At 37.9% G+C, this 22,885-nt stretch overlaps 1 long non-coding RNA gene across 1 annotated transcript; it reads right to left on the reverse strand.

Moving 5' to 3' along the window:
• Positions 1-17,896: 17,896 nt before the first annotated feature.
• On the reverse strand, positions 17,897-20,687 carry LOC122001439. The gene is made up of 3 exons (XR_006117366.1): positions 20,206-20,687; positions 19,264-19,326; positions 17,897-18,226 (listed from the first exon to the last, which is right to left on the reverse strand). It is a non-coding gene; the product is annotated as an uncharacterized LOC122001439 (long non-coding RNA).
• Positions 20,688-22,885: the final 2,198 nt, after the last annotated feature.

Raw genomic sequence — 22,885 nt, forward strand, 5'->3', positions numbered from 1 at the left:
ACAATACCATCTTCAATTGAATATAAACCCAAACCCTTAGATTCATCCTTCTATATCCACTTCTGTAGTTGCCCATCAATAGCTTATCCTGTCTGAATTTTATCCCTTAAGGTAGACTGTACGATTAGTGTGGTTAAGTTAGGAGCCTAGCCCCTAGCATATATCTCGAGGTTAAATCCTTGAATTTTCGTCTAAAGAGGTTTCTGTACTGATAGTTGTGCGATGACTGCTGTTTTTCTACTCAATGCATCAGCAACCACATTAGCTTTCCTAGGGTAGTAGCTAATATCATAATCATAGTCCTTCACAAGTTCTAGCCATCGTCTCTGTCACATGTTCAGCTCTTTCTGGGTGAAGATGTACTTTAGGATTTTGTGGTCAGTAAAGATTTTGCACTTCTCCCCATACAAATAGTGTCTCCATATCTTGAGAGCAAACACAACGGCTGCCAGTTCAAGGTCATGGGTCGGATAATTCTTTTCATTCACTTTTAACTGTCGGGATGCATATGCAATGACTCAATCGTGTTGTATTAGAACCGCGCCCAAGCCTAGCTTCGAAGCATCTGTATATAACACATATTCTCCCTGTCTTGATGGCATAGCTAAAATTGGCGCGGTAGTAAGCGCTTTCTTCAACCGCTCAAAACTGTCTTGACAATCAGCTCCCCATATAAACTTAGCATTCTTCTTCATCAGGGTCGTAAAGGGCACTGCAATGGAAGAAAATCCCTTGATGAATTTCCGATAGTAGCCCACCAAACCCAAGAAACTGCGTATCTCGGTTGTATTTTTAGGCATTGGTCATCCTCTGACCGCCTCGACTTTAATAGGATCTACTTCTACCCCATCCTTTGAAATAACGTGGCCCAGGAATGCTACTTTCTCTAACTAGAACTCGCACTTGCTGAACTTTGCAAACAACTTTCAGTCTTGCAATATCTACAAAGTGATCCTCAAGTGTTGACTATGCTCCTCCCTGCTCCTCAAATAGATCAAAATGTCATCTATGAATACAATAATGAACTGATTGAGATACGACTGAAATACACGATTCATGAGATCCATGAAGATCGTTGGGGCATTTATCACTCTGAATGGAATCACCATAAACTCATAATGTCCATATCGCATCCTGAAAGTCGTCTTGTGCACGTCTGTTTCTTTTACCCTCAGCTGGTGGTATCCTAATCGGAGATCTATCTTAGAGAATACCGACGCCCCTTGCAACTGATCAAATAAATCTTCGATTCTTGGAAAAGGATACTTGTTTTTCACTGTCACTCTATTCAATTCCCAATAATAGATACAGAGCCTCATACTTCCATCATTTTCTTCACAAATAACACTGGTGCGTCCCATGGTGAAAAGCTTGGGCGAATGAATCCGTTATCTAGTAGCTCTTGAATCTGATCCTTCAGTTCTTTCATTTCTGTCAGAGCGAGTCGATACAGTGCCTTAGAGATTGGCACGGTACCCAGTATCAGCTCAATGGAAAATTCCACCTCCCTTTCCGGAGGAATACCAAAGACATCCTCAGGAAATACGTTAGGAAATTCTCGGGCAACTTCGACATCCTCCACCTTATGGCCGACTGCATCAGGTATTGAAATAACATTGGCTAGAACTCCTTGGCATCCCTTCATCATGAGCTTCCTTGCACTAATGCAAGAAATGAGGTGCGGCCTCTGTCTGTTCCTGGTTGCCTCAAAAATAAACGGCTCCCCGCGAGGTGGTCAGATGGACACTGACCTCCATCGAAAGTCGATCGAAGCTCCATTCTACGATAACCAATCATTCCTAGAATAATGTTGAAGTCAGGAATTGGCAACACAATGAGATCTGCCTGAACTACATGCTCCTGTAGTCTAAGCTACATGCCCTTCGCTATCTTGGTAGATAACATTTGCTCGCCAGAAGGTCCGGTGACTCTAAATCCAATCCCCCTGTCTTCTGATAAGATTCCTAGTCGCTCTACAAAGGCCTCAGATATAAATGAATGTGTAGCTCCTGAATCCAGCAAAGCATAGATAGCTACACCTGTGATGGATATCCTACCTGTCACAACAATACCATTATTCCCACCTAAGCATAACAATTACCGAAAATTGCCCGTTAACATTTCGAATCGATCAAATTTTTATCCTTATTATGTTTGGAGCTCTATATTTCTTATCTATATTTCAGTTATTAGAGGTCCCATCTCAGATCATGTAAATCGGTCATGCTTAACATTTTATGCGATAGGCAATAAATACATTAAATTAGTTGGATTACCTGTGACAAGCATAGTGTCTGGCTCTACTTCCTTGGCATGCATCACAAATGCTCGTCCGGTCACTGGTTCTCATAACTTTGGGCATTCTTTAGCTTTGTGCCTGTCTCCTCCGCATTTGAAGCACTTGTAGGTACCCCACAGGCACTGGCCATAGTGATGGCGATTGCACTCCTTGCACAATGACTTTTCCTCTATCTTTGGGGCAGTTGCTTCCTGTGGTTGTTGCTTCGTTTTCCCTTAAGGTTTCGGCTGCCCTTGTCCTTTTTGTGGTCCGGTATATGACTTCTTATTCTGCTGTTGTGGGGGCCTCTTCCTCTGCAATTCCCACTCAATATCTTTCAAGGACTGCTCAGCTCTGAAGGCTCTAGTGACAGCACCCTGGTATTCAGTCGGATCGATGAACAAAACGTCCTGGCGGATGGTAGGATTAAGACCATCCAAAAAGTGCCTTAATTTTTTAGTAGCATCATTTGCAATTAGGGGCAAAAAATGACATCCTCTATCGAACTTCTTGACAAACTTAGCAACAGACAAGTTCCCTGTCAGAGACTCATAAACTCTCTCTTCAACCTCGATCTCACATCAACGGTAAAATACTTTTCGTAGAAGATCCTCTTGAACTCCTCCCAGGTCAGGGTATTCTGATTAATCCCCTTTTCAACTCCCTCCCACCATAAAGAAGCATCATCCTTCAGCAGATATATGGAACATCAAACTCTGTCAATGTCAGCCATATCCATGTATCGGAATATCACCTCCAAGGATCGGATCCACCCCTCAGCAACAAAGGGGTTGGTAGTGCCAACAAAATCCTTAGGGTCTATCCTCCTAAACTGCACATACACGTCCTACTGTCGTCCCCTATGGGCATTACTAGTATGTCGCTCTAGGAGTCGAGCCATCCCTTCCAGTATACGGGTAGCAGCATCTGGTAGCGGAGATGGGGGATTAGGCGCGGCATGTCTCTCCTCCTCACGTTCTCCTTCATCACGACCATCTGCCCTACGCCTTTGATAGACCCGTCTTGGAGGCATACCTGCACATATCATCTAATCCCACTCATAACCATCTTACACTCGTTCGAAACATTTAACCACCTAACTTTTATAATATATAAGCATTTAAATTTAGCATATACAATACAAAGCAGTAATAACTCACAGACTTGGAGCTCAGCTTTTGAACTTCCCGGAACTGGTAATACACATCCCTTACAAGATCCTTGCTTTGATACCAACTGAAACAACCCTAAGTTTTTTTTCCATGCATCATAAAACATTCCAATAAATAAGGAAACTGTTTGTAGTTAATAAACCAGTCATATATCCTGGGGATCTAAATTGAAAACTACTTTATTCTCTCTAAATCATATATATTGTTTATTTATTCTTTATCGAAATCGGAAGCTCCTCGGGAGTGTGCTTTCCAGCCCAGTCAAGTCAAGGGTCCAAGCCTCCAATGTCACCCATTTCTACACCTGCCATAAACCAAACCTAGTGAGTTTAACTCAGCACCTCCAAACCATAGCAGCAAAATTCCTTAACTAGTCGCATGCATCATAAATCTACCTTTACTTGGAACTTATTGTCAAGCATGCAAGTAAACAGGCATATAAGCATTTTTCCATAAAACATTAAACTATGAGTATCACACAACATTATTTTGAGTATCCTTCAATCATTACATTATGGAGCATTTTCCTTTAGCATTTATCGTATATCATTCTTAGGTGGAGATACATTAGTCATTCTTTATCCTTTGTTCGATTAATCAATCTGTTTGACCATAGTACCAGGAGGCGGGGCATTAGCAACTCTCATCACTAGGCCGTGGCCAAATATGAAAATCTGATATTGGGTCCCTCTGGGGCCTTGTCACATAAACGAGGTCCCTCTGGACCTTGGCCCTAGCAGAATTTCCTTTAATCCTTCTCATTATTATTTTTATATATACATATCCTTTCCATTAAGGTTATTAGGCATCATAACTCTAGTACATCCTATTAGACTACGTAAAGTCTAATAAACATACATTCATTAAACTTTGCAACACTCAATAAACATACACATCATTAATCTACAAAAAGTCTAATAAACATGTATAACATTAATCTACATAAAACTCAATAAACATGCTTATCATTAATCTAAAAAAGTCTAATAAACATGTATAACATTAATCTATGTAAAGTCCCATAAACATGTATATCATTATTCTACAAAGAAGTCTAATAAACATATATATCATTAATTTACGTAAAGTTCAATAAACATGCATATCATTAAACTACATAAAGCTAAACAATCATTTACAGTACTCATTTATTTTATTGTGATGCGATTACTCATGGCAATACCACGACACCTAACTTCCTCGGACAAAAAGATGACCAACTATTCGTCAAACCTGTTGTTCACTCTTCCCAACACCCATCCGAAAATCTGCTACATTCTACCCTCAAACACCCCTCGAAATAGGTTGCCCACGATCTCAAACAACCCTCCAAAAATAATTTGCTACATACCACTCTCAAGCACCCCTCAAAAACTACTATACACGACCTCAAATAACTTCTAGAAATCTGCTATGCACCTCCCTCAAGCACCCCTCAAAATCTACCGAACATGACCTCGAACAACCTTCCAGAAATCTGTTATGTACCCCCTCCAGCACCCCTCGAAATCTGCTACACACGGTCTCGAACAACCCTCCATAAATCTGCTACTCCTAGCCTTCAAATCCATCTCAAAAATTGGCTATAAATAATCCAAATATCTCCCAAAACCTACTACTTAAAGCCCTCCATCCCCCTTGAAAACCTGCTGTGTATACATGTTCAAAGACATAGAAAGAAAAGTCGAAAACCTGGTGCGTTTATAGTTTTAAAGGTATAGGAGGAAAACCCACTACATGTATAGATTCAAGGTGTAGAAAGAAAAGGGTTTAAGAGGTGCCTTGCTCGGAGGATTGCTGTTGGCGCAGGTGATGACGAGGAGCAACGGTGGGGCGTCTCTTTAGCCTCGTTCTTCCTTCCAAGGTCGAAGTCAAGAGTTCTCCCTCCCCCTTTCTTTTCTTCCGCCGAGAGCCCTCCTTCCTTTTTTTCTTCTTTTTTTTTCCTCTTCACCGCCCCTCTTATAAGAAGTAAACCCTAGGATTAGGTCTAGTCCTCACCAATTGGACCGAGCTCATGTGTCCATTAGTTGGTTATTAGCAAATTAGCCCCCCTTAAGTAAATAAAGAGCCTATTATCATGCTCCCCTTGTTTTTTTTTAAAAGTCGGGCCTTACAAGTTCGTTTAAAGATTTTAATAATGAGTTTTCCAATTTGAGTGAATAGAAACTTTTGGTGAACAGTAGTGCATGAACACTATGTTGAATTTTGTATTAAATTCAAAGCATTTTTTGGTAGTGTTTTTAGTCCCACATTGCTAAGTGGAGAAGCTTGGAAGGGCTTATATAGGAAGCCCTTCCATCCTTGCTTAGCAATGATAAGGGGACCTACACGCATGCTCGGGCCAAGCTCCAATCGAGTGTATTTGGGGGGTTCGAGCCGGAAATCCATAAACCGGGCATCACGTACGCGATTAACGTGCACAGGGGGGGTGCAAATCCCCAGCCCATGGGCCTTGCGCTCACGGGCGGCCCGGTCTATTTTTGCTAGTTTGGTTCAGTCTGAACCAAACCAGTTTGGTTTCCGGTTCGGTTGGTTCGAACCAAACTAGAGTTTGGTTTTTGTTCCGCGTAAGGAACGGACGCAACACCGCGCGTGAGGAGACACGGACGCGTTTCCTCGCTAGCAAAACAGTGCTTCGTACCTCCTCAGAGTGAATAAAAGGGGACAAGCAGTGCCTCTATTCTTCACTCAATCTTCCTTCTTCTCCCTTCTCTGTGCGATACATTCTGCACAGCACCTCCTCTGTTTTTCTTTTCGAGTTCAAGTCTTTCTGCGCCTTTGTTGTGTCCTGAGGCTTGGTCTTTCGGCGATCTGAGGTTGGGTCCGAGTGTCGCGTCCGTTTTGGAGTGCACCTACGGACAAGACGAGCGGTTGTCGGATCTTGGGGGAATTTTACCGGGGAGCCTTTGCACCGTGAGGCGGCAATAAATTCTCTAAGGACAGTCGGCGTGCCGACGCTTCAACCGGATAACTATATTCTAAACCCGACTACTTTATTTATATGTCTATTGCATGCTATTTTTGTGTCAATATAATACTGCTGTTTATATTGCTTTAAATATATTACCAACATTCTTAGAGAATTTATTTGCCTGCATCTATGGACATGATGAATAATAGGGTAATAGGATCTGATGAGGCTAGTGCTAGACCCGAGAAATTTTATGAGCAAAACTTCAGACGTTGGCAACAACGGATGAAATTTTGGCTTACTACGCTAGGGTTATTCTCCGTTATAGAAACAGACCCTCCTTCACCTAATGAAGAGGAACCTGCCCGTAGTGCTGCCTTAGAGAGGTTTAAGCAAAGGGATTATCTCTGCCATGGGAGAATCCTGTCTGCCCTCTCAGACGCACTATTTGATGTATATTGCTCAACCTCTTCAGCTAAAGAGCTGTGGAAATCTTTGGATAAAAAATACAACTCCGAAGATTCTGGTTTAGAAAAGTATACTGTGGCAAAATTCCTGAACTTCAAAATGGTTGAAGGAAAATCTGTGATTGAGCAGACACATGAATTCCAAGTTCAAATTCATGGTCTTGCTGAAGGAGATATGTCATTACCCGAAAAATTTCAGGTCTTGTCTATTATCGAAAAATTACCTCCGAGTTGGGAAGATTTTGGCATGACTCTTAAACATCGGAGAGGTAAAATCTCTCTCGAAGATTTGATGATTGCCTTAAATATCGAAGAAGAACATCGGAAGCAACATAAAAATGATGATACAAGAATGCCTATGGATTTTATTCTAAAGGAAAATGTAGTAGTCTCATCTGACAAGAGGAAATTCAAAAACCAGAAAATGAAAAACAAGATGAAACCCAACCCAAAGGTTCAAAAGAAAACTGGAATCAAACCTAAGCCTTACTGGGCATGTGGACAGGTTGGACATTATGCCAAATTCTGCCCTAAGCGAAAGGACAAGGAGAAAAACCAAAGCAATACGTCCAACACTAAGGCACAAGTAAATGTCGTGACTGCTAGTGACGACACCAGTGATAGGTTTGTTACCTTCAAACCCGAACTAAACTTGATCTATCAACCCAATGAATGGTTAGTTGATACAGGTGTTAATGTACACTGTTGTGCTGATCGCTCTGCCTTCCTTACTTATCAGGTAATTGAAGGAACTTCCGTGACCATGGGGAACCATTCTGCAGCCAGGGTGTTTGGGATAGGACAAGTTGACCTGAGGTTCACCTCTGGAAAAGTCCTGTCACTGCATGAGGTGCATCATGTTCCAGCGGTCCGTCGGAATTTGATTAGCGGATCAAAGTTAGTCCGTGCTGGTTATGAGTTGAACTTTAAATGTAATAAAATTGTAATATTACATTTAGGAACCTTTATTGGAAAAGGTTACCTTAATGAAGGTTTATTTAAACTCAATGTAGAAAATGCTACTTTAAATAAAACTTCTGATATTGGTTGTTCATATAACATTGAGTCTTATGATCTGTGGCATGACAGATTAGGACATATCAATTTTAATACCGTAAAAAGGATGATGAATCTTGACATGATCCCTAAGCATGCTATAAATGATAAGAAAAAATGTGAAATTTGTGTGTAATATAAACAAACCCGTAAACCCTTCAAATCAGTTGATAGAAATTCTGATATTTTAGAATTGATTCATACTGACTGTTGTGAGTTAACGGTGTAATAACGAGAGACCATAAAAGGTATTTCATTACCTTCATTGATGATCACTCTCGTTATTGTTATGTTTATTTGCTAAAAACCAAGGATGAAGCTTTAGATAAATTTATGGTTTTTAAATCTGAAGCTGAGAATCAAATCGATAAAACAATTAAGAGGTTAAGGTCTGATAAGGGTGGAGAATTTACCTCGAACCTGTTTCAAAATTTTTTCAAGATACAGGTATAATCCATGAGGTAACTGCTCCATATAGTCCTCAATCCAACGGTATAGCAGAACGAAAAAATCGAACCCTTGAAGATATGATTAATTTCATGTTAGGCAGTTCTGGGTTACCCAACTTTATGTGGGGGGAGGCTCTATACACTGCATACCATGTGCTAAATAGAGTCCCAATGAAGTCAAGGGATAAAATCCCATATGAGCTTTGGAAAGGCCGAAGGACAAGTTTGAAATACCTTAAAGTGTGGGGGTGCTTTGCAAAGGTACTAGTACCTGAACACAGAAGGAAAAAACTTGGTCCAAAGACCGCAGATGATATCTTCTTAGGTTATGCTCAAAATAGTATTGTATATAGGTTCCTGATTATTAAATCAGAAATTCCTGGAATAGATGCAAATACTATTGTAGAACTTCGCGATGCTACATTTTTTGAGGATATATTTCCTATGAAGATGAGAACACCTCAATCTAGTATTCCTACTAGAAATGAGCCTTCTTCTGTAGAGGTCCCATTATCCGTAGTGGGTACACCTTCCTCAAGTCACTCTAGACTAGATGAATCTAGTGAGTGTACAGAACCGAGAAGGAGCAAGAGGCAACGTGTGTCTACGGATTTAGGCCAGGACTTTATCACCTATAATATAGAAGGTAACCCTGTGACATATAGAGATGCTATGGCTTCTCCTGAAGCTAAGTACTGGAAAGAGGCCATTAAAAGTGAAATGGACTCTATTATCTCCAATGCTACTTGGGAGTTAGTAGATTTACCTCCTGGGTGTAATACTATAGGATGTAAATGGGTGTTTAAAAGAAAACTAAAACCTGATGGGTCAGTAGATAATTCAAAGTCCGCCTAGTTGCTAAGGGATTCAAACAGAAAGAAGGGATTGACTATTTTGACACTTATTCTCCTGTTACAAGAATTACTACAATCCGAGTATTAATAGCATTGACGTCCATATATCATCTTGAGATCCATCAATTGGATGTTAAAATGGCATTCCATAATGGAGATCTTGAAGAAGAGATATATATGGATCAACCTGAGGGATATGTAGTTTCTGGAAATGAGAACAAAGTTTGTAGGTTAGTCAAATCTCTTTATGGTTTGAAGCAAGCCCCAAAACAGTAGCACGAAAAATTTGATAGAGCTATGCTATCATTTGGCTTTGAAGTGAATGACTCTGATAAATGTGTATATGCTAAAATGAAAGGTGATAATTGCATTATCCTATGCTTATATGTAGATGATATTCTACTGTTTGGAACTAACCTTTCTATTATAAATGACACTAAGACCCTCTTAAGTGGTAAGTTTGATATGAAGGATATGGGTTGTGCTGATATGATTTTAGGGCTGAAGTTAACTCGATTAACTGATGGAATAGCAATTTCTCAGTCACTCTATGTTGAGAGAGTATTAGAGAAATATGGCTATAGCCAAGTTAAATCTGTTGTCACACCATATGACCCTTCAAAAACTCTCCACAAGAATAATAGTGGTGTGGCAGTGTCTCAATTAAGATACTCACAAATAATAGGTAGTCTAATGTATTTAGCTAATTATTCTAGACCTGATATTTCTTTTGCTCTATCGAAATTGAGCAGGTTTACCAGCTGTCCGGATAGAACGCATTGGGATGCATTAGACAGAGTACTCAGATATCTGAAAGGCACTATATCCTTGGGCTTGTGGTACGGGAGATTCCCTGCAGTCCTGGAGGGATATAGTGATGCTAGTTGGATAGCTGACACTGCTGAGTGTAAAGGCGTTACTGGTTATGTCTTTACACTTGGAGGCGGTGCAGTTGCTTGGAGGTCTGTTAAATAGACGATTATAACCCGGTCTACATCTGAGGCAGAATTGTGTGCTTTGGATACCACAGTAACTGAAGCTGATTGGCTTAAGGGTCTTCTTTCTGAAATTCCCTTGATGATGAAGTCAATACCTTCTATTTCAGTACACTGTGATAATCAAACAACAATAGCTCAGATTAGAAGCTCCAAGTATAACCAGAAACAGAAGAGACATGTACGAATAAGATTAAAGTCTATTCGTGAGCTAGTGTCTCTTGGAGTGGTGTCATTGGACTTTGTAAGTTCAAAAGACAATATTGCTGACCCACTCACTAAAGGACTTGATTCTGAGAAAATCAAGAGATCCAGTAAGGGAATAGAACTGAGGCCTGTCCTAATTTCATCTATAGCGGCAACCCAACCTATCTGATTGGAGATCCCAAAAAGTAGGTTCAATGTGGTACAAACAAGCTATAAGGGTGAAACGTAAGCATCAAATTGATTGAGATGTAATCTCATAGTCTCTTCAATGGATAGATGCTTGACTGCTAGTAAGGATGAGCTTAGGAGCTCTTAATGAGTTCAAGGTCTTAATGACAGGATGTTTGCAGTACATCCTTGGAGAACTCACCTATGTAAGTGTAACTGTGTGGCCGCTGTGTGGGGGGTCTAGGCAACTCCCCTTAGCACTTATGAAACAAGATTCGGTGGCATGGTCGTAATGCACCAACTCAGAAGGATTCAACCGTCGCCCATGATGAGTTGTTACCAATTGACTTCACATATAAAAAAGGTTTAAGTTCAAGACCTAGTTCACTTCAAATCTATGTGAATAAGATTGGTGTACTCAGGTGAAAATTCAAACCGGAAGGTATTTTCACTAAAAGCTTATTGCAACCTAGCCTCAAGACATATTTTATCTTTTAAACTGAAATGATTTGAATTTGTGGGGGATTGTTGAATTTTGTATTAAATTCAAAGCATTTTTTGGTAGTGTTTTTAGTCCCACATTGCTAAGTGGAGAAGCTTGGAAGGGCTTATATAGGAAGCCCTTCCATCCTTGCTTAGCAATGATAAGGGGACCTACACGCATGCGCGGGCCAAGCCCAAATCGAGTGGATTTGGGGGCTTCGAGCCAAAAATCCATAAATCGGGCGTCACGTACGCGATTAACGCGCGCAGGGGGGTGCAAATCCCCAGCCCGTGGGCCTTGCGCTCACGGGCGGCCCGGTCTGTTTTTGCTAGTTTGGTTCAGTCTGAACCAAACCAGTTTGGTTTCTCGGTTGGTTCGAACCAAACCAGAGTTTGGTTTTTGTTCCGCGTAAGGAACGGACGTAACACCGCACGTGAGGAGACGCGGACGCGTTTCCTCGCTAGCGAAGCAGTGCTTCGTACCTCCTCAGAGTGAATAAAAGGGGACAAGCAGTGCCTCTATTCTTCACTCAATCTTCCTTCTTCTCCCTTCTCTGTGCGATACATTCTGCACAGCACCTCCTCTGTTTTTCTTTTCGAGTTCGAGTCTTTCTGCGCCTTTGTTGTGTCCTGAGGCTTGGTCTTTCGGCGATCTGAGGTTGGGTCCGAGTGTCGCGTCCGTTTTGGAATGCACTTACGGACAAGACGAGTGGTTGTCGAATCTTGGGGGAATTTTGCCGGGGAGCCTTTGCACCGTGAGGCGGCAATAAATTCTCTAAGGACAGTCGGCGTGCCGACGCTTCAACCGGATAACTATATTCTAAACCTGACTACTTTATTTATATGTCTATTGCATGCTATTTTTGTGTCAATATAATACTGCTGTTTATATTGCTTTAAATATATTACCAACACACTAACTTTCGGAAAAAAAAAATTGGTGCCATTAATTAAATTTAGTATAGGGTCGTTAGAACTTCTACATCTTATTGGTTTGTTTACTTTTTTTTCTTCAATTGCCACACATTTTACAAAAGTTGTTGGGTATTTTTTTCACATTGGTAACATCTTTTTCGTTGCTGCTCACTTGAGATTTGGATTCTTTTTATGATTCAAGAAGAGGAGAATAATAATCATCTTGCTTACTAGCTATTAAATGGTTCTAATTTGTTGTACCGGTTGCAACATAGTATAAAGGTAGCTAGTGCTATTAGGGCTACTCCAAACCGGAAACCTGGTGCTCCTACTTCATTCTTTGGTAGGATGACTCGCGTATGAGTTTATTTGATTATGATGATTTATTTTTGACATAATGATATTTGGTAGTTATTTGATTCTATTTATCGATACTTGTAGTTGTATTGCTAATGCTAGAGTTTCCGCTCCTCATAACATTCTCTCGATGATGTCATGCACCAAGTTGAGGTAAAATACTCTACTTTATTGTTCAAGTAGCATCAAACATGTTATGTGGAAAAGAAATATGGAATTATCCATGATAATGTGAAAAAGGATTTATTACCCTTGACATCATTGTGTATCTATGTTTATTTTTCATGTTTACTTTGTTACATACTCTACATGCAAGTTTATTTGACAAGGTTTAGAATAAATCAAGTAATGGAATTGATCAAATATCAAACAGATTAAATGTTTTTCCTTTTAGTCTATCTATGTAAGGGGTGCGAAGGACAAAGTTTGATCAAAGAAACCACTACTTACATTATTAAATGTGTATTTGTAACAAAACTTATTAAATGTGAATTTTGGATGTACCTACAATTGCAGTTATTGCACTATTCATCCATTATTTATTTTCTACATGACTTATATAAATGTTAATTTATTGGAAGTCAATAATATACTTGATGATCTTCTAAGATACTTCTTCACATACCAATTTGATTAGCTTTGTTAAGGTATTTATTCTTGTTTGTGGGATCGAGCTCCTCTTCCTAGTTGAAATATAATCAATATTCAAATATTCTGAGCATTCTTATTCTTATTATTCTCATGGTCACAGGATCGAGTTCCTCTCCCCAGTTGGGCTATAATAGGTATTCAAGGTATTCAAGACATTTTTATTCTTAGCCATGTGGTTGAGCTTCTCTCCGGTCGGATTACAGTTGGTACTTAGGCATTGCAGATATTCTTCTTCTTATATTATCTTTTTGACTATAGGATTAAGCTCCTTTTCTAGTTGGATTATAATGTATTCAGGTATTTGGGCATTCTTATACTTATTATCTTCATGGTTGTGGGATTGAGCTCCTCTCAATCGGATTATAATTGGTATTAGGATATTCTAGGCATTCTTATTCTTGGTATCGAGGTTCTCTCTCTGGTTGGATTATATAATTGATATTTAGGTATTTTGGACATTCTTATTATCTTCATGGTCGAGGGATCGAGATCGTCTTCTCGGTCGAAATTATAACTGGTATTCGGATATTCTGGACATTCTTATTCTTAGCTATGGGATCGAGCTTCTCTCTCCGATCGGATTACAGTTGGTACTTAGGCATTTCAGACATTTCTTCTTATTATCTTTGTCATGGGATCGAACTCTTCTCCCAATTAGATTGTAATCGATATTCAGGTATTTTGGGTATTCTTATATTTATTACCTTCATGGTCAAGGGATGAAGCTCTACTCCTCGGTTGGAATATAATCGATATTCAAGTATCCAAGTATTCCAGGTATTCTTATTCTTATTCAAGTATCCAAGCTCTCTAATCAGATTACACTTGATATACTTAGGCATTCCGGACATTCTTATTATCTTCATGGATGTAGGATCGAGCTCCTCTCCCGGTCATATTATAATCGATATTGTATTTTAGGCATTCTTATTCTTAGTTGTGGGATTGTGCTCCTCTCCTCGGATTATAATTGGTATTTACTTATTCTGGACATTCTTCTGTTTATTATCTTCATGGCAATGGGATCGAGGTCGGATTATAATTATTCTGGTTGTTCTTGTGTTTATTATCTTCATAGCAGTGTGATGAGGTCCTCTCTCCGGTTGGATTATAATTCATGTACAAACAGATATTCATATTATTATTCTTTTCTTCCGTCTAAACGAAATAGATATATAGGTATTCTAGAAATTCTTATTATTATTCTTCATTTAATTAATTTTTTTTTATAGTCTAGATTGATGTAAAGGTTGTTCATTTTACCTTCATTCTCATTATTATAATTTTTTACACATGGACATATTTCAAGTTGTCGTTGTCGTTCTAATATTTATTTCACTTTGTAATTGTTGGCTAGGTAATGGTTGTATACCTCTTTCCCTCAGAGTTAGCCTAACATTACATATATCCACACCCATAATCGTTAGTTGTGCTTGAGGGTTGAGTGTTAGATATTATTTCCTCACATAGATTTGCTTCAAATAAATATATTTTTCTTAACCTCGTTTATATTGTGAGGCATTTCAGGTGAAACGGCTCGAGATTTAATTCATGATCTCAGTAACTCAAACAGTTGATCTTGTTGTTGCTGTTTTAGGCCAACTTTTCATATTTTCATAACGAGCCATTGCAAAACAATGTATATTCATCCGTCACTTGTTTAAATACTAGTAAATTGATTCCAATCCCAGATTAGACTATTTGTGCGTTTGTAAGTGTCATTAGGTGGCGCAGGGGAAAAGTAAGAGGAAAAGGCAGGAACAAAGGTTCATACCAATTTCTATTGTCATCTTGGAAACTAGGGTAGTTTGGAGAAGATACTAATTGTCCTTCCTAGCCACCACAAATATTTAGGGCATCTTTAATCGTTAAAATTTTGAATGAATTTTTTTTTAGAATTGTAATATGTTACATCAACATTATAAAATTTCATTGAAGCATTCCCAATAATTAAAGCTTTGAGTGAGTTTTTTTTTTAATTCTTTCCAGATGTAGTTGCATGACTCCATGTATATTACATCAATTTTAATATAAATCTACTATTCTCTCCACAATTAAAAAAAACTTGCATAATTAATTATAATCTTTAAGTTAATTTATTTATAATTAACAATTAATAAATTAATAAATTTTTAATTTTTAATTTAATATAATTTATCATTTTTATTTAATATTTAATTATTTTATAAATTTAATTTAATTATAATAATTTATATATTTTTTAAAATTATCACAAATATATTTATTTTTAAAAGAAAAAAATATATATATAATTTTAATTATTACTAATTATTTATAAACTGAAACATTATAATTAGCTCATCAAATAATTTATTTTTAAATTATTTAAAAAAAATCACATTAATTATTGGCTCCACCTTCAAGAGAAAAAACAGATTTGAAAATTCAAACTTACTCTTGAATTAAAAACTCTAAATCTCACCTACACAATCATAAAAACTTTTTTAATGAAATTTTTAAATTTTACAACTCTTTGACAAAATTTACATGGGAGATGCTCTTAGTTGGATCACTTATTTTTTCCTCTCAGAATCTCCTTCACATAGATCGATGATATGGCACTTGCAATCAATCTGTTGCTCCTTTCTGGCAATGTTCCATACTTTGCTGTGCGTTCAGAATGAGACTTCATGCATGTTTCCTGAGAAAAAAGAAATCACAATTTAAAATTTCCATTCCGTTAATTAAAGAGCATATTGTATTTAATATGATACGAAGTCGTTTACAAAATTCATAATACATGCTCTGTGTTAATTCAAGTTGAGATTCCTCCTGGAATGTAGCTATTACTTAAATAGCTCATGTTGGAATTCTTTTTCAATTCAATAAATTTCGGTTTATACAATAATTTTTATACTCGGAACAGGAAGTTCAAGGCAGTGTACATATATCTGTAGTATCCCTTTCCCCCCTTTTTGATTATCTCTTATAAGCTTATAGCTTAATATTTTTACTTCTATAGGCTTAATTTTGCCAATTTTACAGTGAAAAAGATGATCTGCCTTCATCTTTTGGTCTCGTGATCTTTTCCCAACGAATTATGTGTACCTTCTTCTCTTGAGCTTTATCACTCCATATACAGTCTCTAGTTAGCTTCTCTAGTTTACAGGGTTGTTTAGGGATTTTACTTACATTTGTCGTGTAAGTCAGAACAGTTAGGATCGCTGTCTGGGCCAAAGTGATCCTCCCTGCCATGGGCAAAAACTAGTTGTCCAGCCCAAGAGATTAGCTTTGACCATCAACTTTGTCTTGGTTTTGATGTTTAGGTCTTCTCCCATGGATGAGCTTGAAACCCAACTACCTAGCTAGCTACTTTGTTTCCTCGAGACCCTAAAGCCTAGATATCTCGGTTCTTGTGTCTTTCAAGACATTCTTAGAGAAGAAGATTATAAACGTTATTGGGTTCACAATCTCCTGTGATGCCCTGGAAAACGAGTCCATGGTTTTCGTAACTAATTTTATGTGCTTGCTAAATGCTTCTCCAGGAAAAATGATGTCTTTTGCAAAAAAGAAGATGAGTGAGCTTTGGCTTAGATCAAGCTTGGAATTCCTTTACATTTAGACGTTGATGGTTCACTATCTAACATGATCTTTCCAAGCATAAGATGAAAATATAAGGGGAAAGAGTGCAACCTCGTCGAACGCCTCAATGAAGGTTTGAACTCCTTTGTCTTCTCTCTAGAGTATTTTAAAGGACATAGTAGAAGCTATTGGATTGTATGTTGTTAGTAGAGAGGGTGAATAGATTTTGTATCATTTTTTGTTTGATCATGCTCGATTCTATAATTTGTTAATTGCATAGTGGAAATAAATAAAAATAACAAGCATAAAAACACAAGTACACAAAAACGTAAATCAATTTGTGGTTTGGGGCGTCTAATTCCTACTCCAGGATCTCTGAATTGTTGGTGATCACTAGAATTACCACTATCTTTTCTCTTCGGACACCAAGTAGAGTATTCTTATAGCAAAAACAAAAAACACCAAACACAAAAATATAATCAAAATAAAAATAGTACATGATCCGTTGGCAATCACTATCGGAATTGCCAATATATGACTTGTTGGTTTGGGATGTAAAATATTACTTAATAGCAAGAGCGGTAAGAGAATTAAGGTAAACTTCATTAGATACGAGATATGTGCTACATTCTTAATCTGTTTAAGATATATCCAAAGAACTAAAGTTATGTGAACCCAAGCATAAAAGTTGCAGTTGTTGATGTCATTATCATTGTTATTAGTGCATGCCTGTAGTTGAGGCCATAGTATGCTATCCTTGGAACAATCTCCTTAATTGTTGATTTGTGCCGCTAAAAACATTCAACAATCTTAGTTTATTCATTAGTAGAACTAGTAGTTATTTTCTAGATTTGAGCTAGTTATTCAGTAGTAGAACCAACAGTTATTTTTCCACAAAATTAATTGATCTCAAGGATATTTTGTAGTATCCATCTTAGAAAAAATAACAAGCAGCATAATGTATACACGAATTTTTATTCAACTATTCTACTACCATAATATCTAATTTTGCAAATTGGTTGTTCCTGTTAAGAAAGTTTTTTTTATTTGTTGCAGATCCATATGTTGATAAGATAGTGGTCGATGGTATTTCTCTTTATTGCACTGCTTTGCATGTTCTGGTTATGGTGTTTGTCATATGCAACTAGTTCATCCTATTTTTGTGCATCAGTAAATTCTATTAGTGATTTTGAAGTGGTTTGTAGTCATTCTTCTTGAATTATACTATCTTTGCTAGGATGTTTGACATTGATTCTGTCACGTTCCAGAGGAGTCCCTGTCCGAAAAAATTTTGATAACATCTTCCCTGTATGAGTGATAATCTGAAGCATTTTTATATACAAAATATACATCAGCCACATTCGATTAGAATATATACACAACCATGCAGTTTATATCATCAGCTCACTCGGCTGGAACAAAATAAATTCAATCACGCAGTTTAATAAGCCTACACGGCTGAAAGTAAACACATAACAACGTAAACGCAGCGGAATACACAAAACAATATGAACATAAGACCAATAACGACACTAATAAAAATACCTGCAACCACCAGACTAAACTCCAAAAATCCACAATGACTTGTTCAAAAGCAAAATACGCAAAATTAACATGTCACCCAAACAGTAACAAAATCCAAAAAGAAAACTATCATCGTGTGTGACGTGGGACTGACAGCCGGGACTCTCCAAGCATCCATGACTCATCTACCTGTCACCTGGCAAAAGAAAACCAAATTGTGAGGTGGTGAGTATTGGAACTCAGCGGGTAAAGATAAGATAGTGCATGAACGTAATATACAAATAGAAAGTGGGCCAAGAGTCTACAGTCTCATAAAAGAAATAGCAGATACTAAAATAGAACCATAATAAATGCTCATACCTGAAACCATATCCTAGGCTAGGTATAGAAGGTCAGAAATGGTACTAATCTGCTACAGTACTGCTCATAACTACAGAGGTAATAAGCAAGGTATATACAAATTTTCAATAAGTAAACTAATGTCTAAACATCTACAATGAGAGTATATCTCAACATAAGTAAGCATATCAGCATAAGAAACAACAGTAGTATAAACTAGCAACAACAGCATATGCCAACAACAACATCCAAAGCAAGTATAATAACAACAGCGTATGCACGGATGGTCACTCCCGCCCACCTCTCTGCACCATGACCCCTGTATGGTCGAGAGGCCGGGTCAGTGACAGACTGTACACGAGTGGCCGAGGGGACAGTTGCATAGTAGCTAACTAGCTACATCTGCGACGGGGTCCCTGCTGCTCGTAACTCCAGCTACACTCTCCATGAGTGGCCGAGTGCAGCACAACAGGACAAGCGGCATTAACTCCAGCTACCACTCTCTCGAGTGGTCGAGGATGCGACCCTGGTCAACGACCCTCTCGACCGTAAGGGAGAATCGGTCGTTGACATGCATGTCATGACATGATACGCCAAATGCAACAATCATCATACCAATATAAGCAAAAATTAGGTATGCTACATGAAACTAGCATGCTCAATATAATACATAAATAAACAATGGTCAAAGCATACAATCATGGTATCTAGTATCTGCTACTGATCATGGACAACAACAAGAGACTGTATAGATATGGAAATGAATTTCTCAAAGGTCACGTGGAAGTATCAAGCATGGGAAAATAAGAGTGGAGTCAAGATAAAAACAATTTCTTATCCAAAATAGTTCATGCACTAAGGTCAAAGTATTAAAAGAAACAAAGCAAGAAGTACCCGCCTCAGCAAGAAGATCGAATCAAAAGCCCTACGTCAATACGCTCATCTCGAATCAGCGTCCTGTATAAATCAATAATATATACATATTTTATTTAGCTAAATTCATATGAATTAAATAACTAAATAAAATTCCCAAACTAATTAGGGAAAACCCTACTCAATATGATCATTAACCCTAACTACATATAACTCAAGTCAATTAGGGTTTGTTTCCTTAACCATAGACAATCCACTAAGATCAATACATACTTAATTCATCCACAACAAATCAATGATCCTAACATCAACCATGCATCCAACAAAATCTGACAAAAGAAAAATTCATATCCACCAACCCATCTTAATTTGATGATCCTAATAATGACCATGAAATCATCTAATCAGCCTAAATGCCACAGGAAACTAAAATCAAATCTCCATCTGATACGAAAAACTAAAATCCTCAATTCACAGCAAGTTGCAGAAAACAATAATATCACCACTAATCCACATCTCTACTTACCATGACTCAAGCAATGTAAGGGAACTTCATGGTGGAAATACCAAAATCAAACAACACTATGGCTGCAGTACTCAAAATCCGATTCTATGAACACAAATCCCATTTCAAGGAAGCCATGAAAACATCAAAATTGAAACCTTTCATCCAAATTCACAAGACAGAAATCAGAGGAAACAAGATAGTAACATAAACCATGGTGCCTTAACAGTAGTCCCCGATTCATCCTTCAACCATGCTAGGATCACACCCACTCAAATTTCTAGAAGGAACTACTTGCAAGATGAAATCAGATTACACTGACCCCCAAATCCGTTCATGAAAACCAGAAAACATCTCAAGAGGAGGCAGGATAACATGAAGAACTCAAATCAAGATCCTTCCAATGAACGCACATCTTAGACAAGCAAAACAACCTCACTTAAATACCTGGCCCATACCTCACGGATCCCGTTCAAACATAGGGGAAAATACTTGCTGGCTAGCTCTCGTAGTGGCCGGAGGTGGCAGTGGATCGGCCGGCCGGCCCTAGGGCAGAGAGAAGAGGTGGCGTCTGAGGTGCTCGTGAAAGGAGAGGGTCGGCGACACTGGGTGCTTGCGTGAGAAGAGAGTCGACGGCATCTGGCAACGGCGACTGGCCGTGGGGCGGTGGTGGTCAACAGCGGCGCAAAGAGGAGAGGGCAGCGCCAATGGTCGGCCAGCGACAGTGGATCAGGTGGAGAACTCAGCGTCGCCAAGATCAGGAAGGGGCGGCGTCTTGGTGCTTGCGCGTGAGGAGGGATCGGGAGGAAGAGGAGAGGTTCGGCGGTGTCGCAAGATGAGGGCTCGGGAAGGGGAGTTCGGCGAGGGAAAGTTAGGGCACGGTTATTAAACCTTAGATCAATTCCCCACTCAACACCCACCTCGAATATGTTAAACAGATTTTTTCTCAAGTCCGTAAATATATCTCCTTTAAATATGTCATATAAATTTCGATTAACTCTCAAAAATTTTCTAAAAATTCCTATAAATTATATTAAGATTTTTCGTCTATTAAATTTTATTATTTAATTATTATTTGTTGCTGTATTTTATAGATTCGATGATGAAAAGATAATTGATGAATTGTAACCATGATGATGCTTATTGACTACAAATAAATATTCTCTACTTCATTTTTTTTTGGGTAGATGTTATTTACCCATTCGATTTTTTTTTTCATAGTATACTGAACTAGGTTGTGGCTGTGTTGTAACATTTTTTGTTGATTGGGTTGTTTTCTTGATAATCCTACATCCTCAAAAATTAAGGAAAAATATCTAATATTGTGAATGTTTATTTTTTTATTGATGTTGAAAATCTTCTTCATTTTATTTATTCAATTTATGGTTTTCATGAAACTTACTTTGTAACTCAATCATGTTAATTAAGTTAAACACTTCATGAGGTAATTATATCTCATATTTACAAACTATGTTTTTAGCTTCCTTTGCCAGTTTATCTCTAGTAATTTATCTTGCTAGCAATTCATTTGCATTGCTCATCTTTTGAAATTATCTTCTTCATATGGCTAGTAACATAGTTCTGGTTGTTGTAGGTGGATGCTCAAGATATTGTTATGGTGAGTGTATTTATGATGCAGAAGAACATTTTGCCTTCTAGTATTGAATTTGCGTAATGAAATTTTTTCCATTAGTCTTTTATGTTTTTTTTGTCTGGTGATTTATCAATTGCTTAGGAGTTAATAGCTTGTTTCTCTCTCTCTCATTTCTTGTTGTTTGATAAACTAATATATTTTTTCTATTTTCCACGTTTCAATTCTTGAATTAAGAGTTGACAAGTTTTTCTTATTATTTGATTGCTATTTTAGTGGAAATTTTTTCATGCTTTGCTATGATGGTTGCAACAGTGAATAAGATGTATGGTCCTATGAGCATGCGTTTGGACTCTAGGACATATCTTGATGTTGCTGCATCCAAATGTTGGGAATGTTCATGATTATATTTTATTAAGCTTTATTGAGATATTTGTAGTTGTAAGAGAGATTATCCCAACTGTTAATATTTTCACTTTATTTTCTTGCATGTTCATGTTATGTTGTTAACTATCAATGTTGGTTCTGTAACAATTTTTATGATTGGACATTTACTTTCCTAAAATGTTCATAGCATCCATGTATATGCCCGTAAACAAGTTGATTTTTGCTTAATGTCGAATGAGATTGAAGCAAACTAGATTAGATGTTTTTTATAAGGAAAAAAATCATATCATAAGTCAAGAGTACACAAAATGGTATATTGTGACTACTTATAAGAGTATATCCCCAAATACTTGTATATATGTATACTCACATTCCTTAATATTTGCTCAACATTCAATTGCTCATCCTCAAAGATACATTTGCTTCTAGCTCTTCATACAATGTATTAATGAAGACAAAGTCAAGTACCGAGCCTTTGTTAATACCCTATTCCCACGGTAACATCTACCAAACACCCTCAAAGCTCGTCTAAAAGTGGGCATCCCCTGCCACATATGAATCTCGTCTTTGACTCTCCTCCATAACTCAGCAATAGGGGACACCCAAAAAATAAATGCTCCTGTGTCTCCAACACCTGTCGACAAAATATGCATTGCCTATCCTCCAAGTACTCCTCCTGTCTGTCTTTACTTACGAAGATGCCCCAAGGAAATCATTCAGCAAGTGGTAGCATGACTAGGCTACGAGTAATTCTTCCACACCGTTCGTGCCCATGCCTTATACAGATTGGGATATCTAAAGAAGTCATATGCCTAAGCCACTCCACCGTCCTGTGCGAATCAAACTTCCAATCTTTATCAAGCAGCAGTCGATGAGCCTGCATCCGAAAGAATTCAATCCCGTATCAGTAGTAACCTCTTAATCAAGGGGGATTTTGTAGACTACTTCCCACAACCACACATCTGTACACCTCATATACTTGTGGTGGACCGTGGACCCATTTGATCTAAAGAGCATCTATTTTCACCTCAATCTACCAGAGTACCTTAGCTAGCAAAACTAAGTTCCAACTCTTTAACTCTAAAAAACCCAAGCTTTCTTCCTCCTTCGATTTACACATATTAGCCCAAGATACCAAAGGATATTTAGATGTTCACATG

The sequence above is a fragment of the Zingiber officinale genome, chromosome 7A (genome assembly GCF_018446385.1).
Source record: "Zingiber officinale cultivar Zhangliang chromosome 7A, Zo_v1.1, whole genome shotgun sequence".
In the NCBI taxonomy this organism is placed as follows: domain Eukaryota; kingdom Viridiplantae; phylum Streptophyta; class Magnoliopsida; order Zingiberales; family Zingiberaceae; genus Zingiber; species Zingiber officinale.